The sequence below is a fragment of the Cardiocondyla obscurior genome, linkage group LG22, assembly GCF_019399895.1.
Source record: "Cardiocondyla obscurior isolate alpha-2009 linkage group LG22, Cobs3.1, whole genome shotgun sequence".
NCBI classification, from domain to species: Eukaryota; Metazoa; Arthropoda; class Insecta; order Hymenoptera; family Formicidae; genus Cardiocondyla; species Cardiocondyla obscurior.
Window position 1 is genome coordinate 809,005 of NC_091885.1, and position 20,985 is coordinate 829,989.

General features: G+C 38.5%; 1 pseudogene; it reads right to left on the reverse strand.

Moving 5' to 3' along the window:
* Positions 1–11,631: 11,631 nt before the first annotated feature.
* On the reverse strand, positions 11,632–12,582 carry LOC139110901 (uncharacterized; annotated as a pseudogene).
* Positions 12,583–20,985: the final 8,403 nt, after the last annotated feature.

Genomic DNA, 20,985 nt, shown 5'->3' on the forward strand with positions numbered 1-20,985 from the left:
AGAAAGGTTTTAGTTACATTCGGGACTGGCCCGTCGCGACCGAGATAAAGCACGAAGTATTAAATGGAAAATTTTCAAGTGGAGTCATGTGGTAAATAAAAAATCTATAACAATCTTCGATTGAGACAAAGTCTCTTGAATTACCAGACCGGCGTCGTCCTGGCGGCATAGGATATGCTTCTCGCATTGCCAGAGTGGCGTCATTCTGATAATTTTATACAACTCTATTTGCACAAAATTTCAGACTTTCTTTAATTACCGAGTTTCTTAATTTACCTGGTAAGTACTTTTTATTTAAAAATTATGCAATTTCCGTGACAAACACTGTATACAGAAATTTTTATTTACTGCAAAGCTGCACATTTTATAAAAAATTGTCATATTAAAAATTATAAATATGTTGTAACTCGAACCCCATTACAACAATTAAAAGTAGAACGGAATAGAATCTCTCAACAAAATTCGACTAAAGCTGCATCGGCAGCCTACATTTAACAAAAGATATGGAACAAATAATTGAAAACACATAATTGAGATAGAGTTTGAAAAAAGTCTTACCTCCGATTTTGTTGATACTTTGTGTACTTATGTATTTTGACGAGCTGATTACAAATCTCATAGTCGAAGTTGGCGGAAATTGATTTTTATGGTAGAAACCATGGAAAAACCGTAAAACGATTTCTTGTGTTTATTTTCGTAAATATTGAGAATTTCAAAAATTGTTTGAAACAAAAGTTGTAGATCTCGTTAAAATACATATTTTATATTTTATGCATTTTTATCGTAAAGCAAATATTTAGAGAGAAAAATAAACATAAAGATAATAATAGCACAATTTAGATATTTAACCGTACAGATGTAGGTTCACCCCGAGGCAGTGGGGAAGGGTGAATGGAACGTATTTACGTTTCAAACATTACAAACCCATGTAGAACCGTACAAGCGTAAATAATAAAAAATGCTAGACAGGAGAATCGGCTCTTCTGCGGGAGGCCTCACGATTGTCAAAACTAACCTAACCCAACCCATCGTAATTAATGTGTGGATTCTGATACGCTTGAACAGTTATTAACCCACGTAAAACTTAAAATGCAAAGAAATTAAACTGTCGCTGTCTGTGACTAATCGAAATCACGGGCAATGGATTGCTGGGAATGCTCAGCGATGAGCACGACGCGTTGTGAAGATAAAGAATAAAGCCGTATACTGAGTTTAACACAAAAAAAACAATGTCTATATTTAATGTTACACGGAATACCGGTGTACAATAGATATTCGCAAATGTGGGACTGTGAATCTCGTTGAGTCGGAAATCTTCCTGGGTCAGCTAAGCCGACGAAAATCTTCGAAGATAAGTATTAACTTATCTGATCGCGAGACGACGGAGATCTTCTTCGCGAGCCTAGGTTCGAAACGCGACCGCAAATCCCGCAATTCGACAATTATTATCAATAGACTTCGATCGAGAAAGAATTCGGTATTGGCCATAGCGGCAACGAGGTATGCTTGCTCTATACAAAAGGAGTCTGATGTCGATGGGTTTCGCAGATATATTTGAACGAGACGCTCGATTTTGTTGAAAATCGAGCGACAAACGGTGAAAAGCGGTGTATCGGCGCAAACAATACCGAGAAACCCGGTGATAACTAGATTAAATAAACCGGTTACAACGATAGGTAAGACCGTAAACAGCGAAGCAGTCTCGCTAAATCGGAAGGCAATAATTCAAAAGCCGCTGCAAAACAATAACAGCACTGGGTCTGGTAACGCGAATTATTTCTCGATCGAACAGCCGCAGATATACAAAAAAAAATAAACAAAATTAAAGAAACTAAAAAAACTAAAATAACATTTACAAACCTATATAAAACCGTACAAACATAGACGTAGGTTCGCCCCGAAGCAGTGGGAGAGGTGGGTGGAACGTACTTACGTTTTAAACAAAAAAAAATAGAAAAAATCTACATAATAAAAAAACTAAATTAAAAAAAATTAAAATTAAGATAAAATTTCTCCAAAAAATAATATAATAATATCACAAAACTTAATTGTTTTTTCCCGAATAGATCATTTTAATATCTTTTATGAATTGATTGAAAGGATCTACTTCTAATTTTTTTCCTTGCTGTTGCCACAAAAATTCACAAAGGTAATCTGCCAAATTATCAGTTTTAACAAACGAAAGAAATTGTTTCATTGATTGATCCAAGAACTTTCAATATTTTGAGTATGAGCTCCAGTATCATGATTTACAAATTCTTTGGTATAATTAACTGTTTTTTGAAAAAAACCGTGCTCTTTTAAGTTTATATAACCTTTCCAACTATCGGTATAAATTTCAGTTCTTTCTGCTACATGTTTTTTAATTAACTTTATTAATGCACTTTTACCTCTTCGATTATCAGGACAGATTTCTAAACGGTAATGATATGGATAGTCTCTATGTATCATTCCAAGTATTTTAACTCCTTCAACAACACACCCTCTCTCATATTTACAACGTCCTATCTTGCATTCGTCAATTTCAACAATTTGACCAACATCTCCAATTTTATTTTTTTTTTTTAAGTGTTGATCAAGAACCAACATACATATTTCTCTACAAAAAAAGAATTTGTTAGCGACAGTTTCTCTTAAAATTTTTTGCCTTTTAATAATGCTACTTTCACGTATAGTTTGTTTAAAATTAAAATTTAGAGCAAAATTATACGCGATTAGCATGCATGCTACTGCTGATATGTGGCATCTTTCAAACCATGTATTTTCAGCAACTGAAAATACATGACTTTTTTCTTTTTTTTTGACACACAAAACGACCGCAAGTAAAATAAGACTCTTGCAGTCATTTTTTTATAATGCTTTTTGCAGAAGCGTTCTACTGGGATAAGTTCTAAATCTCTTAACCATTGAAGGGTTTTTTCCCGATCTTGCAAAATTGCACTTAAACTGAAAATATTATGTATTCTATCCATTATAAAACAAAACTAAAAATAGAAATGTAATTAAAAAAATGAATGAAAACTGATATTATAATACAGAAAGTGTAATATATTTGCAATGTCTGATTCCAAGAACGCTATCTATCTAATGTAACCTGATTTCACAAAGCCAATGTAATGCACCCCAAGTAAGTTGTGACCGTCATTGTCTCTGAGCATCAGTTCCTCTTCGGCCGTCACGCAGTACGTTTGAATAAATATATATCAATATCATTAAACTTCTTTATCTTCCAACAAATAAAACAATTTTGGCGACGAGAATATTTCTTTTGAACCACAGTGCAAAGTATTAACTATTTTAATAAATGTCGCAATCGAGGAGCAGTAAACAAATTGATTATTCTAAATTCTTCTGGATATATCAGTTGAATAAACCTGAATTGATTCAAACTCTTGACGACTTGAATCTTAAATACAGTGAAGACAACGGAATTGATAACTTACGTAAAATATTACGTAAGCATATAAAAAGTATAAAAAAGAGTCCCCAGAAGAAATTAGAGGAAAAAAAAGATCTCCAGCATCTGCCAGCACCAGCTTTAATTCAACAGGAACAAAAACAGCCTGTGCCTCTACTTGTTGTTTCTGAGGTACGGAGAAAAACTCATAATATCGCGGAAGAATACGGTCGAGGTTGCTCTAAATTGGAATTCCAGCTCGGACGTGATGATTGGGAGACTTATGTCAAAAGATTGAAAATATATTTTCTGGCAAATGAGGTGTCCAGTGAAAAGAAGTGGCTTTGTGAACTCACGTTACATTTGATAGATAACGTTCTCGGAATCTGACATTGCAAATATATTACAAAAAGTATAAACAGACTCCTCGAAACAAACTCAATATATGAGATACAACAAAATTAATTTGCGTAAAGCACGTCGCCTTTTATATATTGATTGAAGTAAAATTACTATCGAGAACAAGTACAACGTCTACACTCTTTAGCGGTCATTGCTGAACTACATAGAATACTTGAAATATGTAAATATCGCTATTATTGTCTTTATGTTTAATTTTCTCTCTAAATATTTGCTTTACGATAAAAATGCATAGAATATAAAATATTTATTTTAACGAGATCTACAACTTTTGTTTCAAACATTGTTTGAAATTCTCAATATTTACGAAAATAAACACAAAAAATCGTATTATGGTTTTTCCATGATTTCCACCATAAAAATTAATTTCCGTCAACTTCGACTATGAGATTCGTAATCAGCTCGTCAAAATATATAGGTACACGGAGTGGCAACAAAATCGGAGGTAGAACTCTTTCCGAACTCCAGCTCATAATTGAGAAGAAAAGGTTGCGAGATCCTATTGCCGAAATCGCTGAGGTTGAATTAACCCGGTAACCGAGTTACGGCTATGCAACCTGCTGACAAAGAAGAACGAGATAGCATTTAAATACCCACAGGCCACTGGCCAAGGGAGTCAGTCACTCTAAGATAAAAAAGCGCACGATCGGCGCGAGCTTCGTGTGTAACTTAAAACCGGACGCGTGCCGAACGACGATACCTCGCGGAGGCGAAAACGCGAATACTTAAGTATTGTGTGGCGTGTGGTGAAAGTGAATCAGCTACAAAGTGTAATAAGTAATAAAATAAAACTTTATTATAATAAACTTAAAATTATTCCTCCACCGCCCATACGGCCCTTACCCACGGTCCCGAAAGACAAACCCCGTGCACCGACCCCGATGCAACAAATAATATTTTTTACAATATTATCAATATTGTGAAATATTTTCATAACATGTCAAATAATAAAATTATAATGTAACTTAAATATTGAAATACAAATTTTACCTTTTGATGATAAAAACTCATAATTACGGATACAATTAGAGTAAAAATATTAATCTCCGTAACAACTATAGCAACAGAGGTGCGAAATAATATTTTGATCGTAAAGAGAAGTATTATATAATAAAAAAGATAAGCATAAGTAAACCATATCATCAAAGAATATAGAATGCTTAAATACGCAGTCCACCAATTTTTAAATTCTTTTTGAGGGTAAAATCCTAAACCAACTATAAAGCACATAACCAAAAAAGGACGTAGAGCCTGTTGAATTGTAGTTACCATAATTATAATTGCTACAAGTTTGCCGTACTGTTTGTTCCAATGTGTTTCTTAGACATATCGCTATTGTGAAAATTTGCAACTACAATGAATCTTTGTAATCGCAGTATATGTTCTATTCAGCACTTACGCATATTAAAATTATGGATTTGCGTTGGTCAGTAAAAGGAGACTGATGGTTGAATACTGTCTATTAAATTTATTGCGTAAAAACACTAATGTTTCGTAGGTTTTTTCATATAATTTATAGTGAATACATTTGCAATTACCGTCAACAATATTCGTCTACGTAATATAACTTATGTTATCTGCAATGTACAATATAATAAAATTAACAAATACAAAACAATAATAAAATGTTACAATAATTTTATAATATAAGTGTAGGATTTGATAATAACCAGTCACTTATTCGCTCAATCGTTTTAATGATAATATTTTACACATGTTAAATTTCGAGCAACCGCCTCGTCAATAGCGCCGTGTGAACTGGCCCGCTCGCTCGCTCGCGAAACGCTTCCGCGGCGCCGAACCTCGTGCAGTCACTCGATCAGGCCGTGATCGAGTGAGTCTCGCGTGTCAACACATATATATATTAATTCTCCTATATAAGTAATGTTTTAAAATATCTATTTGTTGTAACAATGTAGCAAGCGAAAAAAAGTAACAAGGATTATACAGGGTGCGCTAAAAGTATGGGCGCACCTTAATATCTTATAAACAATGAAATTTAGAAAAAAATGTTTTGGACAAAAGTTGTAAGACATAAAAAGATGCATGCAATGATAGTAGTCATTCGATCTAAAATGGCATGGTTAAGGTCACGTAAAGGTTAACTTAATTTTTTTAAATATAACTTTTTATTTTTTTATTGCATATTTTGTAGTTTGTTTTGAAATCTTTCCAAACCACTTATTTTGAATTTTTCTTTAATGAAAACTTCGAGAGTTATAAAGCTTCATAATTTAGGTACTACCGGCATTAGCGTTCTCTAACATATACCGCGCGGAGGTATGTGCGTGCTAGTCACTGATATGGATCCAATGATTCATCATTGCAGTTGTATTTTTAAACTAAAAACTGTCTCCGTTATGTGTACATGCGCATGCATGTGTGCACCGTAATTTTTCCAAATTTTTTAAAAAGATTGAATTTAAGGAATAAAATCTCATAAATAATTTTTACTTTTTTCCTTCCTGTCAAGTTCTTTTTGAAGAACATAGTATTAATTGTAATTTTAAAAAACATATACAGGGTGTCCCAAAGATACGTATGAAGCAGGAAAGGGAAGATAGATCTCGTCAAAACAAGACGAAAAGTCCTATAGCGTTTTGAGATATTTTCAATATTAACTGAAATAATAATTAAAATGTAATTTTTTTCTCAATAACGGTTGAGAATTTTACAAAATGTTAAAGAAATTTTTTATTTATCTCCCTAAGACCTACCTATCTGTAGAGGATTTTACACATGGGCTGAGACACCCTGTATATAAATTCGTTGGAAACTTGTATAAGTGGCGAAATTTACGATAACACGATGCATCGGCATCCTGAGATGCGTGGAACGATAAACGATTCGAAGTTGAGAGCAGTCTTTGTTTGTAGATTTCCAATTGTTTTTCGGAACGCCGCAATTGTTTGTCGTTCCACGCATCTCAGTCTGTCGACGCATCGTGTTAGCATAGATCTCGTCGCTAGTCAAGTGTGCAAAATGAACAACTTTAAGTCCAACGAATATACGGATATGCTAATATGTTATGGCATAGCCGAAGAAAACGCTAATCGCGCAGTGCGCGTTTACGCAGAGCGTTATCCAAATCGACCGACAACCACGGCAATAACAATTTTAAGGTAAAGAAAATACTTAATACTTGTCGATAAATAGTAAAACTATCACCAGTATTAATTTTATTTTAAAAAAATGTTCAGATGCATTCGTCGTGCGCGAGATTCAGGTTTCTTGGGCGTACAGCGACGAAACAGATTACAGTTCGAAAGTGTCGTACGTCGTGACGTACATTTGGAAGAAGAAATTTTGCAGGCGTTTGATGAAGAGCCATCAAACAGCATTCGCCGCGTATCAAGCACAATTGGTGTTTCGCGGTCCATGGTCCACCGCGTGTTGAAATAAGAAGGGTTGCATCCGTTCCACTATCAACGGGTGTAGCAACTTCTTCCGCGCGACGAAGCAGAACGTGTGGCTTTTTGTACAGGTAATTAAATTTATAAAATTTATTAACATTAATAAAGTAAATTATAAATAAAATTATTGTAGGCTTTCTTGCTCAATGTCGGAGAAATGAATTATTTCCCGACCAAATCTTATGGACGGACGAGGCCCTATTTACGCCGAACGGCATTTTCAACTCTAAGAATTATGTATTATGGGCTCGTGAAAATCCGCGTGCAGTTAGACAGAGATCCTTCCAATTTCGATGGAAGATTAACGTGTGGCCAGGAGCAATCGGTAATACGATTGTAAGTATTTCGTATACATACAAATTAACTCGTTGAACTCATTTAAAAAATCGAAAAAAATTTATGTGTAATATTTTTCTTATCTATTCTCAGATAGGGCCGTATTTTCTTCCACCGTATTTGAATGGGGAGATATACGAAAACTTCCTGCAAAATAAATTGCCCATTCTTCTAGAGGACATTCCTTTACACACGCGGCAAAATTTAATTTTCCAACAAGACGGTGCCCCGCCGCATTTCTCGCTTCGCGCACGGCGAGTTTTGGATGCGCAATTTCCAGACAGATAAATAGGGCGAGGCGGCCCGATTGCGTGGCCAGCACGTTCGCCCGATATTAACGTCTTGGATTATTTTGCGTGGGGCTACGTAAAGTCACAAATTGAGAATGTGCGCAATCGTACGCAAGAAGAAGTGCGTGACGCGATCGTAGCTGCCTTCGGCACGATCACTCCAGAGATGGCCCAGAGAGCAATGCAGCAAATTGTTTGGAGAGCCGAACTCTGCTTACAAGCACGAGGACGGCACTTCAAACAATTGCTGCGTTGAACTTTTTACAGTGGATTAGGCCTACCGGGGACACCACTCTAAAAAAAACGCACCGTGCTATCTACCTTCTTAGTAGTTAGTGGGCAGCACCGGGGCGACAGTTGTGACGTCACACATTCCGACTGGCGCCAGAGGCGTGTCTGGTGGGCGTGGCCATCCCGAGTTAGTAGGGTTCTGATTGGATACCCCGTAACTGATCGTTCCGTGATTGGAGGGGAGTTTTGGGGCCTTATTCAAAAAGAGGAGAGTTAAGAAGAGTAGAAAATGGCGGATATCGAATTTGGAAGTCTGTTTTTGCTGTGACTGCGTCAGGTAGAGACCCCCTGGGGTAAAGTGGTTGCTTTCTTATAAGTAGCGCGAAGAAAGAGTAAGAAATTGGGCGTTGGCGTAAGATTAAAATTGCTCTTGGGAAAAACAAAGATATAAATATTGAGAAGTAACGCAATGTTTTAAAATATTATTTTTATTTTAACATAATATAATTTGGAGCTACAACAATAAGGAAAAATAAAACTACAAGTATTTTAGTGTTACGTCTCCGACTCCGCGTCTCTTTTTTTCGACGTATATTAAAATTTTAGTTAAGGGGAAGGTAGACCGTAGTCCATTGTAATATAAAAAAAAGGAACTTCAGAGCCTTTCAGAAAATAATTCAACAGACGTCCACATATTCTGGGGCAATTTGTTGCGTGAAAGCATAAAAAACATACAACAAATTGCAAACGGGCGCCAACGGATGTCAGACAAAGAATTTGTCTAGACATAACATAAAAAATCAAAATTTAAGAGCTCATAAATATTTCAACTTTGATAACCTGTCTGTCATAGGAAAAGAAAAATAACTTTTTTCTTAAAATTGTAATTGCGTACCGATCCTGAGCTTTAGAAAAACCAAGGGCGCGAGAGACCCGAAATTACCGGAGTATGTGGCGCAGGCAAAGGCAATAAAAGCCAGGTAACCATATGTTGTATGGAAAGTAAAAGTTACCCTACCATCTCTCGATGGAAATGATAGAAAAATTCTGGAATGCTCGGAAAGGGTAACTCGTTGAAGCGGGGGTGCTTCGTAGGGATATTACTTCCTTAAAACCAATGGATTTCGGGAACTCCTCACCAAAATTTAGAAACTAAGGGCGAAAACTTAAAATAGAGAAGGGATGAAGTGCAAATGCCCAATAATTTTGAGATAGGAAAAGTGGAGGAATAAGCTCTGCAAATGAGAGATTAGATTTTCAGAAAAATGAAAATTCGGGAAGAGTCCTCCCCTTTTCCGAGCTTATAAAATCTTGTGCTCAGGCTGAGCACGCTCTCTTGCATCTCAGCCACAAGCCGAAACAGTTTACTTAAGTCCATCGTGAGTGCTTTGAGTGTGCAAGTCGATCCAAACCTATCGAGGAAGCAGTTTGAAGATCTCCTACAAAGTAAGTTCCAACGATTTAATATGTATCTTGGCGAAAAACACGATTCCACTAAATATATTTCTTAATTAATTGTTTCCAAGTGTTGTCTAACAGAGAAAGAAATGTCCGAGTCGAGGTTCCGCGGTTTTGATTCTGTTCTGATTGTTCCCGTGATCCGTTAAATGTGCGAAAATATCTGCTTCCGAACACCGGTTGAGACATGCTGTCGAATAACTAGCGATTTTCTGTGGTTAACGCCGCGAAATATTGCTGGAACTTTGGCGACTGTTCTCGGCTAAAGAATCGGCAAGCGATTCTCGTCGAAGATAGATTACGCGGAATCTCTCATGGGCGGGTCGAGACCTTCGGAATTCGTCGGTGACGAATCTCCTTCACTCCATTGTTATTAAACTTTCCAAAAATTTAGTTCAAATTTAATTAAAATCAATTAATAATTTTAGTGGAATCTCACAATAAGAAAACTTTGAAGAAGAGTCGGGCGCGGCGGAATAAGCAAATCAAAAATTTGAGGGAGCTGGTCCGCCGCTTCTTCATACAATATCTGCTCGCGGCGGCACCAAGTGAAGAGGTTTTCGTGTCTCCCGCGCGCCACGAGGAGAGACCTTGGTCTCCTCGTCCGGGCCCTCCGCCACCATCTCCTATCCACGGCGATCCGGAGCCGTTACACGGTTATTTCCCGGAAGAAGAGGAGTGCCGAGACAACTCTATTACGAATCCTTCCGACGAGCTCAATTTTTCATCTTAGTCCACGGAGCCGGGATCGGAACAATTCCGCCCCACGACTCCTTCTTATACCCCGAATTCTTCCCTCGTCTCCGAGCCACGGTTTCCCGGAGATGAGCCAAGAGCCTGCTCCTCTCCTCTTTCACCATCTTCTTTTCCCGTCGAACCTGAGGAAGCCGACTCTCTGGGCGAAGATGATTCTATCTCTCTCCCAGGAGTAGACTTCCCCGATCAACCTCCATCTCCGGTCCCGAGTAGAGAGATCCTCGAGGAGCGTCCAGAACCAAGAGAGGTTGTAGACCCTCTCCTGGAGCTCCTCCGCAGGGCCTGTACTCCGTGGACAGATCCTGTCCCGGAAAGGGCCTTCTGCATCGGCCCTGACCACTTCGAGCCAGAGGAGATCAGGATTCAGGCAGCTCGATCTGATCCTGATTCTCACTTTTTCATCTACTATCCCGGGGTGGAATTTCCTTTCCTGGCCCCGATGCGATTAATAGACTTGGTTTTCCCGAGATCCACGGCGAGGATGGTGGAAATCGAGGAGGTCACTCTAGACTAATTGTTATTTACACACACACACACACACGCGCTTACACTCATGTATATACTGTAAATACTCAACTCCGTTATGTTAAAATTATATCTGTTCATTTGCCTACAACCTTTTTCTTATTATTTAATTTGTTCCGTAAAAACTTTCACATTATTTTTATATTTCAAACGAGCTGAATGAATTTTCTAAATTGTTTATTTGTCTTTGTATGGATTATTTTTGATTTTGTAATTAGAGTCATTTGTTTTAAATTAAATTTTTAATTTAGTGTTATTAAAATCGTGATTTAATTATTTTATTATTACCCTAAATTATCCTGTCTAAGCGATCAATCACGCCTGGTTCTATCCCAGAGAATAAGGATTCATTTCCTTTCTCTAAAAAGAACCACTTACGCGCTCAATTGAAATCCGAATAATAATCTGCGCGTAAAATTGTGTAGGTTCAAATTTCGAATCACACATAAATTCGGTGGTACGTCACTTTCCTACCCTACCGGCAAAGTCCATTCCGAGGAATTCCTTCCAATTAATTAATTAAACAAAATTAACCTTCCTGACGTAACATTAGCCTATTTACAATATTTCTTATTTTAAAGCGGAAAACTCGCAACGTTGTTTTAAATATAAAATTTAGCTATTTGGTTACGTAACCGTAGGGAAGAGAAAAATGTTTATTGATAAATCTACGTTTTAATAATACGGAGGCGCAGGCTTTCGTTTCGGTTCGAGTCACGACGTCGTGAAATGCTGTGCGACGGATAGCGTTAAAGCGTAGATTTATCGCAGTCAGATTTTCTTCCTCGCTTCGCTTGTTTTCCCTTTATAATATTAAAGATTTAATAGATTTGAAATTAACTATTAAAGAATTGCTGTAATTTAGCGTGATTCCTTTTATCTTGCAGACTTCATGCGTGCGCCCATCCGGTGTACGAACGACATACGCGTAAAATTTCGAACTCCCGAAGACAAACGACGTGATATAGCTCCCGCAACCGTAGCTTTCGAGCTCGTCGGTCATATCGCCTAGAAAATTTCCCGTAGTTGGTTCGTACTCGTTTGGAGCGCCGATACTTAAATATATACAGGAATCGGTGTCGCAATATAATACACGCTGGTCGAGTAGTTCGAGATACTCGTATAATTTGAGTCTCGCTTGAGCTGTTGTGTACGCGGCAATCACCACGTTTGTCATTGTGGAGGCGGCGATTGCCTCTTCCCGTAGCTGCCACGAGACGTAAAGCACTTCATCATTGACGGGTAGCAACGATGTTACTTCGTGTTCGCTGCTTGCGAGTAAAGACGCGAGCTGTTAATAGGTATTTATAATCTCGGTTTTCGGAAGATTGCTTCGCTGCCCGAATTTTCCCCAAAACGAGTTTAAACATAATTTCGCAACCGAACGTAAGCCTGGGTTTCGCGCGATATTATTTTTATCGAGGGTGATATCTTCGGTATTTTCGTACTCGCGTAGATAACGCTCTTTAGACTCGTCGTCTACGCATTCGCTCGGCCATCCGCTGACTTCTTGTTTGAGCTGAAGAAAGCAGTTTATGTAATCGGTGAACAAACCGCCTTGGCGCGTGGCGGGGTCGTAGCGAGTAACATTGTACTGCCAAATTTCGCTTACAGCTCTTACAAGACAGCCTTTCTCAATGGTTTTGCGCAATTCTCAAGCTACCCAGGTACACTCAAACTCACGATCGGCACAGCGCTCGTGCGTGTACTCTGTTTCAGCGATTGTTTCGCAACAGCTGCAACATAAGGCAAACATGAGTTTACCGCGCACGCGATACGAAAGCACAGAGTGAAAAAAGTCGCGTGGGGGGAGTACTCGGCAGCGAACGAGTCCTTCCACAGCGTCGAAATTATATCGATCGGGTGAGCCGATTAGCTCGGTGCATTCCTCACCGATATACAGGGTGTCTGAAATAAAACTTCGAATATAAAAACTGTGGGTAGGGAATTAGATTTGGAGACGAAAAGTCCTTTACGAATTTGTAAAATTCGTAACCATTATTGAAAAAAAAATTAATTTGTATAACGCATGAGCGACAAAGAAGATGCGGGTGAGTAAACGCGACAGACGACGGTGCCATTTTTAGCTATTCGCCTGTCGCGCTCACTCACTCGCAGCTTCCTTGTCGCTCATGCGTTTCCTTGTCACTCATGCGTTTCCTTGTCGCTCATGCGTTTCCTTGTCGCTCCAGCGCGCGTGGAGCGGCGAGCGGCAAGCGGTGAGCGGGAAATGACTGGAGTGTTGCTCGAGACTTGATAAGATACGGACATTTAACCTCTCTGAACAACTGTTAGTGTTTTGTTATATCCGAGTTTTGCCGGCCCTTGTGTTTGATTGTGTTAGATACAATTTCTATAATTTCTATCTTTTCTGTTTTACGCAACACTCAAAGTAGTTATTTCGCGTTATTTCAATATGCAAGAGGCTTCGACTTCTTGCTCGGCTAGTAAAGGAGATCCTTCCCCTTCTGATCCAATTCCCAATTCTCATACTTCTTTATATCTTTCTTCCTATAACGACAATCCTTCTGGTAATATTTCTGTCCCCTTAGAAGTGATCCAAAACTTAATCTCTCAAGCGAGTGGTGATAATATAAACTCTAATGTGTCCCACATGGACATTTCTAAATCGTCTTCTACAGCGGGTTCCTGCAGTAATAAAGGTAAGAAAATTAATTTTGCTCCCCCTAAATTAAACATTTCATCTTGCCTCAATTCTAACGCTTTGGACAAGTCCGTTTCGGACTCATTAGTCATTTTTAATAATAAAAAACAAGTTTTAGATTCTGATTCTAATTCTAAGATCTCTATGACAACCGAGAATGCTCCATACAAAAAAAAATCATGCGAGCAACAAAAAAAACACAAACCCAGCTTATTGATCAAAATACTTCCTCCTGTCTCCCCGACGATGCTCCTTTGAAACCCAAATACACGGTGAACGACGAACCTCCGTTCCTTGTTTATATCCGCCCTGACAAGGAAAGCGACACTTCATTACACTATCTTGATGTTTGTAAAACGGTAGCTCAATCTATTCATACCGGTGTCAATGAAATTAAAAAAGTTAGCAAAAACCAAATAATGGTTGAGCTACAAAGCGCGGAAATAGCTAACAGTTTAGTCAAAAATTCTGTCTTGAAAGCAGCTAACCTCACGGCCTATATCCCTTCTTTTAAACTTTTTAGGTTTGGTATAATTAAAGACATTCCCTTGTCTCATGATCTTGAATCTATTAAAGAAAATATCGTCACTCATTTTAAAGTAGAAAGCATTGATAGGTTTAACAAAAAAGTCAAAATAGATAATAAAGTTCAGTATATTCCTTCTAAGTCGGTTCGCATTAAATTTAGAGGTCAGCAGTTGCCTAAATATAATTTTTTTTATAAAGTTAAGCAAGAAGTTTCGCCATTCATTAATCAGACTCGTATATGTTATAACTGTTTTAGAGTGGGGCATGCCAGTGCTGCTTGTAAAAGTAAGGCTAGGTGTATACAGGGTGTCCCAAACAATGTGTCGCTCCCAAAAACTATGAGTAGAAAATTGAAATCTAAGACGAAAAGTCAAATGCAATTTTTAAAAATTCTCAATAGTTTTCAAGAAAAAAATTAAAATATATAAAATGTATAGACGTAAGCGTGACAAAGAAGTTGCGCGTGAGTGAGCGCGACAGACGACGGTGCCATTTCTAGTCATTCGCCTGTCGCGCTCACTCACGCGCAGCTCCTTGTCACTCTTACATTATACATTTATATATTTTAATTTTTTCTCGAAAACTGAGAATTTAAAATTGCATTTGACTTTTCGTCTTAGATTTCAATTTTCTACCCAGTTTTTGGGAGTGACACATTGTTTGGGACACCCTGTATATTGTGATCAGGTCAAGCACGATGATCCATCTATTTGTCCTCAAAAAGATCTTCCTCATAAATGCCTTAATTGCTCAGGTTCTCACCTCCCTACTTTAATGTTCTGTGACGCTATAATTTTTCATAAAAAAGTTAAAGCTTTTGCATCTGTAAATAATATTCCTTTTGCGGATGCTAAGAAAACTTTATACAATTCTAATTTGCCAGCTCGTGCTAATCCCTCCTTTGACTTTGTTAATTTTCCATTAATTAACCCCTCTGCTTCACATAATGAATTCAATGTCAATCCTTTAATTAATTATTCCTTCAGCCAATCTAATCCGGCAAACGCTTTCTTTAATTTCAATTCTTCTTCTTTCTTTCCTTCTTACAGCAGTGTTGCCAAGGCGCCAATCATTTCTAATCATTCTTCTTCTTCTTTTTCCTCTCTTCCTCCTTTCCCCCCTTTCCCTTCATATAAATCTGTTCCTAACTCTAATCCTTTTCAACCGAATTCTTTCTCTAAATCTAAACCTTCTTTATATGACACTAATCATCGGGCTCGTAACTCAGCCAAGAATACGAATATAATTAAAAACCGATCCGTTCTTTCTAAGCACACTACCCCTTTAAATAAACAATCTGGAGCTTGCGCCACATCCACTATGGATAGTGGTAATGGTATTGCTCTGATTAATAGATCGTCTTCTTTAGTCATTAAAGATAATTGTAATGACCCTCTTGCTAATTTAAATCTTAATACTGACAGTTGGCTTCCCCCTTTACTTTGTAATATCGAAGAAATGGTAATTAATTCTATTCGTAATTTCATGAATCAGTCTTTCTCCAATCATAATTCGCTCCCATCTCAATTTTCCTTCTCCACGAGCTCTTCTCCTTTAAATATAATAAACTTAAATAATGAACAGGAAAGCTTATAATCATTTGAACCGCAGTTCAAAAATTGATATCTGCCAATAAAATTGTAGACGTCTTCAAAGCAAGGATCCAGAAATAAGAAAACTAGCTTCTCAATGTGAGATTATTCTTATTCAGGAAACTTTAATTAATCATTTAAAAAAATTCTCATTAAAAGGTTTTAATATAATAAGAAAAGATATTGTCAATCCAGGCGAAAGTGGCATTTGCATTTTAGTTAAATCTAACATTAAATTTTCAATTGTCAATCTTTCTTCACTAAATCACTCCTCTATTGAAATCTTAGGAATTTCTATTCCTTTTCAAGAGGACTCATTGTTAATTATTAATTTATATAAACATCCAAATTCTAAAACACCTGATTCTATAATGTCTCAAATTTTTCGGCTAACTCACAATTAAAAATTTTTGTTAATTTTAGGTGACTTTGTAACGGTGCACCCGGCGATGCACCGTTCCAGCCACAACAACGGCCGGCCGCCGGACACAACACCGTCCGGCGGGGACCCGGGGCGCGGTGCGCCCCAAACTTTATATTTTACATACGCCGGAATAGCACGGCAACGCGGAGCCGTTCCGTGGCTAAGTCCATCCGCGGACTTAGCCGAGCGTCCTCGAGCGCCGCCGAACCGCGCCGTCGACGTCGAGACCCGTCGTTTCCGAGCGCGCCGCATCCCGGGGCCTCGGCGCCACGCGTCGGGACACGTCACGTACCCCGCTGAGCACCGGCAACCCTGCGCCGTCACTTTTTATGTATAAAAAGTCGACGCCAGGACTCAGCGGGACCGTCCTGATCCGTTCGCTTTCGAGCAAACATCCGATCCTAGAGCACGAAACCACGGGGTAAAGCGATCTTCGTCTCGGCCAGGAGATCCTGGCGCTCACGATCCTCTAGTTCCGAACTCTAAACGTACGCACGACTAGCTCGTGGGGTGGAGCGCACTCCGCCTCCTTCGAGGACTCTCGATCCTACGTCTGCGGCACGGAAAGGCTCGAAATGCATTAAGATCCCGTCGCACCGTCGTGATCCACGGGGTGGAGAGATCTCCGCCTCGGCCAAGAACTCTTGGCTAAACGACACCGGTCAAGGTGCATCCTGCTCAAACGCATCACGTCATCCGCGATCCACCGACGCATAACAATTTCGTACCGCGCTCTAGATCGAACCGTATCTCACCGCGATTAATAGTACGGCGGGCCCCGCCCGTCGTTCCGCGCCCGCGTCCCGCGCACCGCCGGTCCTTCCAACAGGACCGATCGCGGGATCTACGATCCGCGCCGAAAACCGCGCCCACTGTTCCGCGCCCGCGGCCCGCATACCGCCGGTCCTTCCGACAAGACCGATCGCGGGATCTACGATCCGCGCCGAAAACCGCGCCCACGGTTCCGCGCCACCCACCGCGCCTCACGTGGAGCACCCGCGACCATCCGCGAATTTACGTCTCGCGCACGCGTTACATCGATCCAGATCGAAAGAGCCGACGCGCCCACCGGCGAACTATATCCGCGCCGCACATTCATTCTCTTCATTTCTGTTATAGATATATGTATATATCGGCGCCGCTTGACCAAGCGGACGTCGCTGTTAATTAATAAATAGCCTTTTTTGTTACGAAATCCGTCTCGGTGCATTCTCGACCTCGCACACTCGAATCCTGCGTCCCGACGAGCGTCCCGGGCTCGCTGGCCCGACCTTCGAGACCCGCCGCGAAAGCAGGTCGTTTCAACTTTATTCACATCATCAAGCTTGGTCTTATTCCAAAACAGATCATTCCGGTAACAGACTTTTGTATTACATTGACCTCTTTAATATTCATGTTTTAAACGACAAGAATGAGACTAGAATTTCATATCCCCATAATTGTCATTCAATCATTGACTTGGTTTTGGCTACTCCTTCGTTAGCCCCCTTTTGCTCCTCCCGCACTTCTGCTGACTCTTTTGGTAGTGATCATTTCCCGATTTTCACCACTGTCAATTCTACGGTTAGTAGAATCAGGAGATTTGTTTATAAGTTGAATTTAAATCCCGAAGAGCTCTCCCTTCTTAGCGAAGCTCTTTCTACGAATTCTGATCAATTAGAATCTATCAAATCTTTAAACGTTTTTACAGAATATTTAAACTTTATAGATTGTTTAAAACAACATATTAATTTAATCGTTAATCTCAGAGACAAACCACCTAATTTATTTACATCTAAAGAAATTAATTTTAAGTCAAATCCTGCGCCATGGTGGAATTCTACCTGTGACCAGGCAATTAAAAAACGTAAAGTCGCACTAATTCGATTCAAATCAAATCCTTCTTTATTTAATTTAAATTTGTATAAACAAGAAAATTCCTTATGTCGAAAAACTCTTTTTAAACAAAAAAAGCTGGGATGGAAATCCTTTTGTAGCGAATTCAATTCCAAAACTCCCACTCCTTATATCTGGAACCTTATCAAGTCATTTAAAAGGAAAAATGCTGACGTAAATCTCAACTCTTTTTCGTTCTCTGACGCTGAGGAAGCAATCAAATCTGCTCTTAACAAAATATGTTCTCCCTATTGCGGCCCTCAACCTTATCAATCCTTAGAAGATTCTATCTTGAACGACTTTACTAACAATAAAATTCAACTATCTCTTCAGAATCCTATTATTTTAAATGAATTAAACATAGCTGTCTCTTCCACCAAAAAAAAAATCAAGTCCTGCCTAGATCAAATTGACTATTCTATAATTCGTGCACTACCGGAGGAATGGCTTATTGCCTTACTTTCCCTCTTTAATCGTTTCCTTGAAAATAATAAATTTCCTTCAGTATGGTCTCAATCTTTGGTTATCTTTATTCCTAAACCTGGTTCAACGAGTTTCCGTCCTATCTCACTTACTTCTTGCATTCTGAAACTGTTAGAAAAATGTATCTACACCAGACTCAAATGGTATCTCGAATCTAAGGAATTTATTCTTGCTAATCAATTTGGTTTTCGCCCATTTAAATCTTGTAATGACATTCTTATTATTTTAACTAACAATATTCAACTGGGTTTCATGAAAGGTCATTATACAGTTGCCTGTTTTTTAGACATTTCTGCGGCTTTCAATAACGTCATTCCTCAAATTTTAATTAATGATCTTAAAGACATTGACATTCCTGCTCAAATCCGCCACTTCGTTTATAATGCTACATGCTATCGTAATATTTATGCAGTTCAAAATGGCTCTCTTAGAGGCCCCATTAAAACATTTAAAGGCACTCCTCAAGACTCCATCTTAAGCCCTACTCTATTTAATATTTATTTAAAAGACATCAATCAATATTTAGAACCTGACGTCCATCTATTACAATATGCTGACGACATTGTTATTTATTCTACTAATATTAATTTCAATATTGCAATTTCCTACATTAATCTCTCATTAATTAAAAATTTTTTTTTCTCTGGGAAAGGGACCTTGACCTCTCTCTAACTAAATCTCAATGTATTGTTTTTCATAATAAAAAAGTTTCTCCTGTTATTAACTATAATATTTCTCTAAATAATCAATGTATTCCTTTTGTAGAAAAAGTTAAATTTTTGGGTATTATTTTAGACTCTAACCTGAGTGGTAAATTTCATATCAAGTGTCTGGCAAATAAAGGTCGTCAAATTTCTAACATTATTTCATCTTTAACTGGTACCAAATAGAGGGCTTATCCTCTTCTACTTTTAACGCTTTACAAATCAGTGTTCAGGAGTTCTGTAGAATATGGCTGTCACGTTTTGCGTCTGCATAGAAATAAATCATTATTCATGGTTATCCAACGCTTAGAAAACAAATGCATTAGAACCGCTTTTGGCTACCGTAATTCTCCCCCCATAAATGTAATGCTAGCGGAATCTAAAGAACCTCCGTTTAATTTAAGATTCAAATTTTTCAACTCTAAATATTTAATTAAAAGTTTATCCATTAAATTTAACCCAGTCACTAAAAGTTTTATGCAAATTCAAAATTATACTACTTCTATTAAGAAAAATTTATTTGCTATGAATAATATTTTATCTATGGAAAATTTTTATTCTCTTGACACTACCCTTCCTATTGTACAGTCACCGGCAATAATGGCCTGTCGCACTGCGGCGACGGCGGCTCCCGTGCGTGAGGTGGGGTAGTGTGCGTGAGGCCTCACCGCGGATCGCGTACGTGAGGCGCGGAACGCCGAAAGGAGCGAGAGGACAGGGGAAAATTTGGTGAAGGGCGTTCTCATGCTCTCTCTCGCTCGCGACCCGTGAGTGTGAGAGAGAAAGCATAAATGAACGCTAAGGAATTATTATAGGCGCACCTTCGCTCTCTCTCTCTCTTGCACGCGTTCGTGTTTATACGGGTAGACAAGGATAGAAGTATATCGCAAGAGTACGCTATTAATTCTAGCGTATACTTTAAAACATTTCGCGACTTTTAACAATCGAAATTAAATACTCATGTTACTTATATTTTAAATATATATTTTTACATTACGTATAATTTAATTTTGAGATAATTTTCGTTTTCTGTCTTGAGAAAAAAATTGTCTTTCTCAAGACAGAAACGAAAATTATCTTAAATACAAAAATATATATTTAAAGTAACATAAGTATTTAATTTCGATTAAAAGTCGCGAAATGTTAGATAATGCGTATTACTCTTGCATATTGTCTACCCGTATAAACACGAACGCGTGCAAGGAGAGCTATAACGCGGCCATTTGCTTCTCTCTCACACTCACGGTCTGAGAGAGGCATGTGCTCCTTTCGCTCACCTCGGCGTTCCGCCTCCGCGACTCCTCACCTCACAGGCGTCGCCGCAGTTAGCAGCGGTGATGTACATAGATCTGTCTCGCTTCCTTTCTTTAATTATTCCTATGAGTCCTTCATTATGAGACCCCCAATCTTCTATTTTTATCCTTTTGAATTATCCAATTTCAAATCTTCCTCAATCAACTCTAATTTGGATAGTTTTATCAATTGTTCCTTTCCTAATTCTACCCTTATTATACTGACGCTTCCAAAAGTTCTGATGACCTTCCTGTCGGTGTTGGAATTTTTCTCACCAACCCTGAGCTCAAAATCATGCACAAACTTCCTAACGAGACTTCTATCTTTTCAGCCGAGGCCTGGACTATTTTTCAAGCGATAATATTAGTCATTCAATTTAATATTACCTCGGTTGTCATTCTTTCCGACTCAAAGAGCGTCCTAGATGCTTTATCATCTTGGAGGCTTGCACACATTAATTACATTATCGCACTCATCAAAGAGCAAATTACTAAAGCCATTTCTTTAGGCATTAATATTAATTTATTATGGGTTCCTTCGCATTGCGGAATTTTAGGCAATGAAACTGCTGACCAAACTGCTAAAATAGCTCGCT